This window comes from Panicum hallii, chromosome 6, assembly GCF_002211085.1.
Source record: "Panicum hallii strain FIL2 chromosome 6, PHallii_v3.1, whole genome shotgun sequence".
NCBI classification, from domain to species: domain Eukaryota; kingdom Viridiplantae; phylum Streptophyta; class Magnoliopsida; order Poales; family Poaceae; genus Panicum; species Panicum hallii.
Window position 1 is genome coordinate 26,280,119 of NC_038047.1, and position 7,243 is coordinate 26,287,361.

The window sequence follows — 7,243 nt, forward strand, 5'->3', positions numbered from 1 at the left end:
TCGCTCCCACTGTGGGCGTGCTCCGTAAGCTAGGTAAGACCTGGATGGACGGATCAAGCTTGCAAGGAGCAGGTGCGGGCAGCGCTGCGAGCTTGCCATTCTTTTTGGCAAAAACAAGACTGTCATGAGTGTGACCACTCAGGATGTAGTCGAGGCAGCTTTTGTGCGAGCCTTTCCAATGTACTAGGTGCAAGCCAGTCGAATGGATCGACGGTGTTGGAAAAAATGCGACTGCTGTCGCGTGCGACCATCGAAGGTCGCGGCGGAACTCGATACGCCGAGGAATTAGCCGGGGCCGAGGGCTCCGTCAAGAACGGAAGTCGAAGGGAGATGACCGTGGCCGTAGCCCCCGCGTCATGCTCGACAAGAAGTCATTTTATATGTGTTTGCACATGACACTGGCCATCGTGCAAATGTGAATGCATGTAACAACCCGAGTCATGTGGCTCATGGCCTCCAAAATGATTCGGGGAAGGGGATCTTCTGAGCCCCCGGGGATTTAGCGATCGCCGGGCCCCGACTCAAGTGTAGAACTTGTGCAGGTACTGAACGTTCCAGGAGTTGGGGGCCTCGCGACCCTCAAGGGATTGTAGTCGATAAGACCCTGGCCTTGTGACCTGCTTGACGATGAACGGGCCCTCCCACCTTGAGTTGAGCTTGTGTAGGCCAGATTCGTCCTGAATACGACGCGAGACCAAATCACCAACGTTGAATGACCGCTCCCTGACGTTGCGATCGTGATATCGCCGGATCCCCTGCAGGTACCGGGCTGACTGAACAAGAGCGGTGCAGCGAGCTTCTTACACGGAATCGAGCTCTAACTGCCGTGCCTCGTCCGCCTCACCTTCATTGTACATTTCGACCCTTGGAGACTTCCACATGATATCGGCTGGTAGAATAGCTTCAGATCCATATACGAGGAAGAAAGGTGTTTGTCCTGTGGCTTGGGACGGCTGAGTCCGAAGCCCCCAGACGACATGTGGCAGCTCGTGCACCCATTTGCCTCCCTTCTTGCTATTGGCATCGTAAAGTCTCTTCTTGAGGCCGTCGATAATCAAGCCGTTTGCCCTTTTGACTTGTCCGTTGGCCCTTGGGTGTGCAACTGAGACATATTTAACTTCGATGCAAGCATTTTCGCAGAACTCCCAGAACTGGTTCGCCGTGAAGTTCGACCCCAGGTCTGTAATGATGGAGTTAGGGAAGCCGAAACGATGCAGGATATAGGAGATGAAGTCGACGACCCGATCTGGCGTGAGCTTGGCTATCGGTTTGTACTCGATCCACTTAGTAAACTTGTCGATGGCCACCAGAACATGGGTAAATCCGCCTGGCGCCGTTGTGAAGGGCCCGATCATGTCAAGACTCCAACAGGCAAAAGGCCAGGATGGCGGTATGGTGATGAGGCTGTGAGCTGGAACATGCGTCTGTTTGCCGAAGAATTGACAATTTTGGCACCTGCGCACGAGATCCTCCGCGTCGGTCACTGCGGTGGGCCACCAAAAACCGGCTCTGTAGGCTTTCCCCACCAGCGTTCTTGAAGCCGCATGGTTGCCGCAGATGCCATTGTGAATCTCCCGCAGTATGTCGTAACCATCGTCCTTTGTGACGCACTTCATGAGAACACCTGACCGAGCGCCTCGCCGATAGAGCTTGCCGTCGACCAGGACGAAACCCTTGCTTCTTCGCAAGATGTGAGCTGCTTCTGCACTCCTGGCGTCGATTCCCGCTGGTAGTCGTTGATCTCGAATGAAGTCGATAAAAGCCTCTCGCCAGTCCTCTTCCAGCATCATAACCTCTCGATCGGGTTGTTGGGAACCCGCGTCGATGGCTACCTACGGAGAAGACTTGATGGATGGCTGTCGGAGCTCCTGGACGAGGACCCCCGGCGGGACCTAGGCACGCGTGGACCCCAATTTGGACAAGGTGTCCGCACCAACATTGTGCTCCCGCAATACATGATGAACCTCCAGGCCGGAGAATTTGCTTTCCAATTTGCGTACTTCCTGTACATAGGCATCCATCGTCTCCTTGTTGCAGTCCCATTCCTTGTTGACCTGTTGAACGACAAGAAGAGAGTCGCCGTATACAAGTAGTTGCTTGATCCCTAGTGATATCGCCAAACGAAGCCCGTGAAGCAAAGCTTCATACTCGGCTTCTTTGTTAGATACCGCCCACAGGATCTGAAGGACGTATTTCAACTGCTCACCTCGTGGAGAAATAAGCAGAACCCCAGCGCCACCGCCGTCGAGCTTGAGGGACCCATCGAATACATGGTCCAATGCTCTGGCTTGTCCACTGGGGTTGGGACTTGATTCTCCCTCCATTCAGCCATGAAGTCGACTAGAGCCTGTGACTTGATTGCAGTGCGTGGCTTGAAGTCAATTGACAAAGCCCCCAGTTCTACTGCCCATTTGGATATATGACCCGTGGCATCTTGATTATGGAGAATGTCCGCCAGCGGGAAGTCCATAATTACAGTGATCTTGTACTCGTCAAAGTAATGGCGTAGCTTTCTTGATGTGATTAAGATTGCATACAAGAGCTTTTGAACGGCTGGATACCGTACCTTGGATTCGGAAAGGACTTCGCTGATGAAGTAGACAGGCCTCTGCACTCCAAACGCATGGCCTTCTTCGCCTCGCTCGACTACAATAGCACTGCTGACAACATGAGTTGTTGCCGCGATGTAGAGTAGCAGATCCTCCCTGGGCAATGGTGCTATAAGGACTGGAGGTGACTGCAGATGATGTTTCAGATCCTGCAAGGCCCGCTCAGCCTCCTCCGTCCATTGGAACTTATCCTGGCGCTTCAGGAGCCTGAAGAAGGGCAATCCTCTCTCCCCGAGTCGGGAGATGAACCTGTTCAAAGCCGCCATACAACCTGTTAACTTCTGCACATCCTTGATTGTGGCCGGGGCCTCCATATCAGTGATGGCCTTGATCTTTACAGGGTTGGCTTCAATGCCCCGATTGCTGACGATAAACCGAGCAATTTCCCTGAAGGGACTCCAAAGACGCACTTAGTGGGATTGAGTTTCCACCGAAATCGGTGCAGACTACTGAATGTTTCCTCCAAATCTGCGATCAAGTTATCGGAATCCCTGGTCTTGACGACCACGTCATCCACATAGGCCTCAACATTCCGATGCAGCTGATCCGCAAAACACATCTGGATCGCCCGCTGGTATGTTGCTCCTGCGTTCTTCAACCCGAAGGACATTGTTTTGTAGGCGTAAGTCCCGTACGGGGTGATGAATGCAGTCTTTATTTGATCCTCTTCCTTGAGCGCGATCTGATGATATCCTGAGTAACAATCAAGAAAACAAAGAAGGACACAACCAGCCGTCGAATCGACAACTTGGTCAATGCGCGGCAGCCCAAAATGATCCTTTGGGCAATGCTTGTTGAGGTCAGTGTAGTCAACACACATTCTCCATTCATTATTCTTTTTCTTTACAAGAACGGGATTCGCTACCCACTCTGGATGGATTACTTCTTTAATGAATCCAGCCGCGAGAAGTTTAGCGATCTCCCGTTTAATGGCCTCACGCTTGTCGTGGGCAAACCTCCGCAGGCGTTGCTTCTTAGGCATAGCCTTCGGGTGCACATTCAAAGCATGCTCGATCAACTCCTTGGGCACCCCTGGCATATCCGCTGGTTTCCATGCGAATAAGTCTCGGTTAGCCCGAAGAAAGCTGACGAGCGCGAGTTCCTATTTGTCACCCAAGCCCGCACCAATGACAGCGGTCTTAGATGAATCTCCCTCCTGAAGCTGGATCGTCTTGAGGGCCACATCATCAGTCGACTGGATGCTCGACTTGTTGGCCTTCTTGGAAGGAATCTCTAGCCCGGTCCTGGGAGAGCTGCTGTGCGGCCGTGAGTACTTCTCCTGAAGCATCTGGCACGCGAGTAGTCGAAGCGTACTGGATTGCCTCCTAATTGCAGTCGTACGACTTCTTCAAGTCGCCGCGGAGGGTGAGCACTCCACCGAGTCCTGGCATCTTAAGAAGCAGATAGACATAATGTGGCACTGCCATGAACTTGGCAAGTGCCGGACGACCCAGTATTGCATGATAAGAAGAGTCAAAAGTAGCCACTTCGAACTTGACAAATTCAGTACGATAATTCTCCCGCGTGCCGAAGGTGACTGGGAGCACCACCGTACCAAGCGGGTGCGCCGCATTACCTGGAACGATGCCATAAAAGGGGAATTTGCTGGGAACCAGCATATCCTTGAAATCCAGGCCCATTTTCTTCAAGGTGCTGACGAAGATGAGATTGAGCCCGCTCCCGCCATCGATGAGGACCTTGGTAAGCTTGACCTCCGCCACCACAGGATCTAGGACCAAGGGGAACTTGCCGGGCTCGGAAAAGCTTGTCCACTGGTCATCGCGACAGAACGAGATGGGGACCTCCGACCAACGAAGTGGTCGTGGTACCGCTGGCTCGACGGACAAAATCTCTCGGAGGAGCAGCTTCTGATCCCGCCTGGAACAGAAATCTTCGTCCCCCCCGAAGATGATGTTGACCACCTTTGACGCATCCTGAAACTTCGGGTTGCGCCCGTGATCCTCCTGATCATCATCCTCGGGTTCTTTGTCAGCAGGCTTCTTGTTCTTCTTTTCGCCCCGGAGTTGCTGAAAGTCCTCCGAAGGTGGTAGCAGTCGATGGTGGCGTGGTTGGCGCCCGGGTGCCACGGGCACTTCTTCTGCAGGAGCTTCTCGAACTCCTCCTGAGTTGTCGACTTCTTGCCCCATGAAGGACGATCGATAGCCGCGATGACATCATCTAGCTTTCGTTTTCGGGATGGCCCCGAAAAGTCCCGCTGGCCCTTGTCACTGCGGTTGTCGTTTGGGCGCCGCAGATTGCAGTCTTGACGCCGCGGGAACCGCTCCCGCATCTTCTCCTCCTGCTCGGACCAATCGTGCATCATATCACGAAGGCCCGCAACAGTTTTCGGCCTGTTCTGCCCGAAGTCCCTGTATATGCCCGGGTCGTTGATGCCGTTGTAGAAGCAGTCGATGATGTCCTCCTCCGAAATGTTCGCGATGGTGGCGCGAACATCGAAGAAGCGACGCGTGTAGGACCGCAGGAGCTCGTTACGTTCTTGCTTGCATTGGGTGAGATCGTGTCGAGTACCTGCACGGGTAATCGCCCCCTGGAAATTGTCGATGAAGACCTTCTTAAGTCGTTCCCAGGAGTCGATGGAGTTGCTGCTGAGGCTCTCCAGCCAAGTGAGCGGTGCAGGATCCAAAGCCATCGGGAAGTAGACGACTTTGGTGATATTCGAGCCCCCTGCGACCTCAATGGCCGTGGAGTAACAACAGAGCCACTGCTGGGGAGCCTGCTTGCCGTCATACTTGGTGATGCCGATCGGCTTGAAGCCCTCTGGGTACTTGTAGCTGCTGAAACGAGTAGAGAAAGCAGGAAATCGATCGCTACAGTCAGTACCTTCAGCTTCGACCTCTTCGCGGGTCTTGCGCCTGGAGGAGATCACGGTGCGCGCGTCGCGACCTTCATTGATGTGCTGGCGCAGATCCTTCGGAGGAGGTCGTCGACTGGCCTGTCGCAGATGACCCCCTTGCGGTGGCTGTTGCCTCCCGCCAGGGGCCTGGCTCCCACGTGCGTTGTCATTGCTGATCTGGTGTTGAGGGCGACCACCAGCCATTCGACTGCGAGCCTGGCTTCGACTCTCGTCCACGTGTTCTTCCCGGATGATGGACGCCGGATTGTGTTGATCCAGCTAGATCCAAGCCCTCTGCGCATAGAGGAGTGCTTGACGTACCTCCAGATCATGGCTGCGCTCGAGGATGGCCGTGACCCTAGCGATGTTGGCCACCGGAGTCCTGAAACCCTGCTCGCTTGCAGCAGCAAACTCAGGGTCAAGCTCGCGATGCATAGATCGCCTTTGCTCGTTAGCTCTCCTCCGCCAGATTGTGCGGGCCCTGTTCCTGGCCCTCGGCGCCTCACGATCAGCATCGTTCTCGTTACCGGCGTTGGCCGTGATCTCATCTTTAGAGATCGCTTCAAAGTTGCCGATGGGAAAGTCCCCACCGTCATCGCCTTCTTCGGCCATTAGCACCTGGCGGGAGGAAAGCTCATGAGAACTTGCGTCGACTAGCTCAGTCGACCCTTCCGCCACGGTGGCCAGTGGCCTGCCCTCTTGGAAGGGCAATGGCTCGAGGTGAGCCACAAGCCGGCTCTCTGCCTCGAGTAGATTGGAAAACATCGCCCCCTCCAATGCACAATGCGCCCCTTCAGCAAGGAGGTGGTTACCAAATTACCGGGGCCAGAACAACCCAAAGCCCCCCGATACGCGGTGGCTTCGGGATTTCCATCCCGGAGTAGCAAGTCCAGATCCTTTTCCAACATGGAGAGGGATCCAGATTCGCCGGCCTCCTGAAGATCAATGGCCAATTCACATGGATCGAGTTGAAGCCGACCATGCAGATCCCTAGATTGAAACAAGTCCAAACCAGGGGAAGTTGTCGCAGCACTAGAAGAAGTCGAGCTCGGAACAGATTTCTCCTCAATCTGTGCTGCAGAAGTATGGAGCGGCAAGTTGTCGAGTTCATCGACGAACTTGTCGAGACCGCTGCGGGGATCCGCAACGACAGTTTACGGCGTCATGTCGACGAGGAATCGCCGAAAGTTGCCCGCACCATCTGCGATGCAAACCTATGAGCCAAAAACGAACGTCGTACCCTGAGAGGGAACCGACTTAATGAAGTTGAAAGATGCCATCAAGCTCGCCGGTGGATCTTCGACGCGCTCCCCTACCTGGTGCGCCAGCTGTCGGTGTTTAACCGGCTGCCCACCGAGGGGTATACCCAAGGTGGTGAGTTTTGGGTGAGGGGACGCCGAGATCAGGAACTCGAAGATGCAAGGAACACAAGTCTTTAGACAGGTTCGGGCCGCACGGAGCGTAACACCCTATGTCCTATGTGGTGGTTTGTATTCCTTTTGGTTTAGAATGACCTAATGATCCTCTGTTTTTAGGGGGGGTCCCTGACCTCCCTTATATATCCGAGAGGTCAGAGTTACAAAGACGCTAACCAACTCCCGTCGAGGAATCACACCAGAACATATCCCGAGCAGATCCTCTCCGTGTTGGTTAGCTCTATCTCCTATTTAAGCGGGATAAACAAGAGATAAGCAAAACGAATAAGAGATAAGACGGGCTTAATCTCTTAGACTATAAAACGTGCCCAGCCCGGTGGCCCCGGGTCTGACAGTAATGGAAG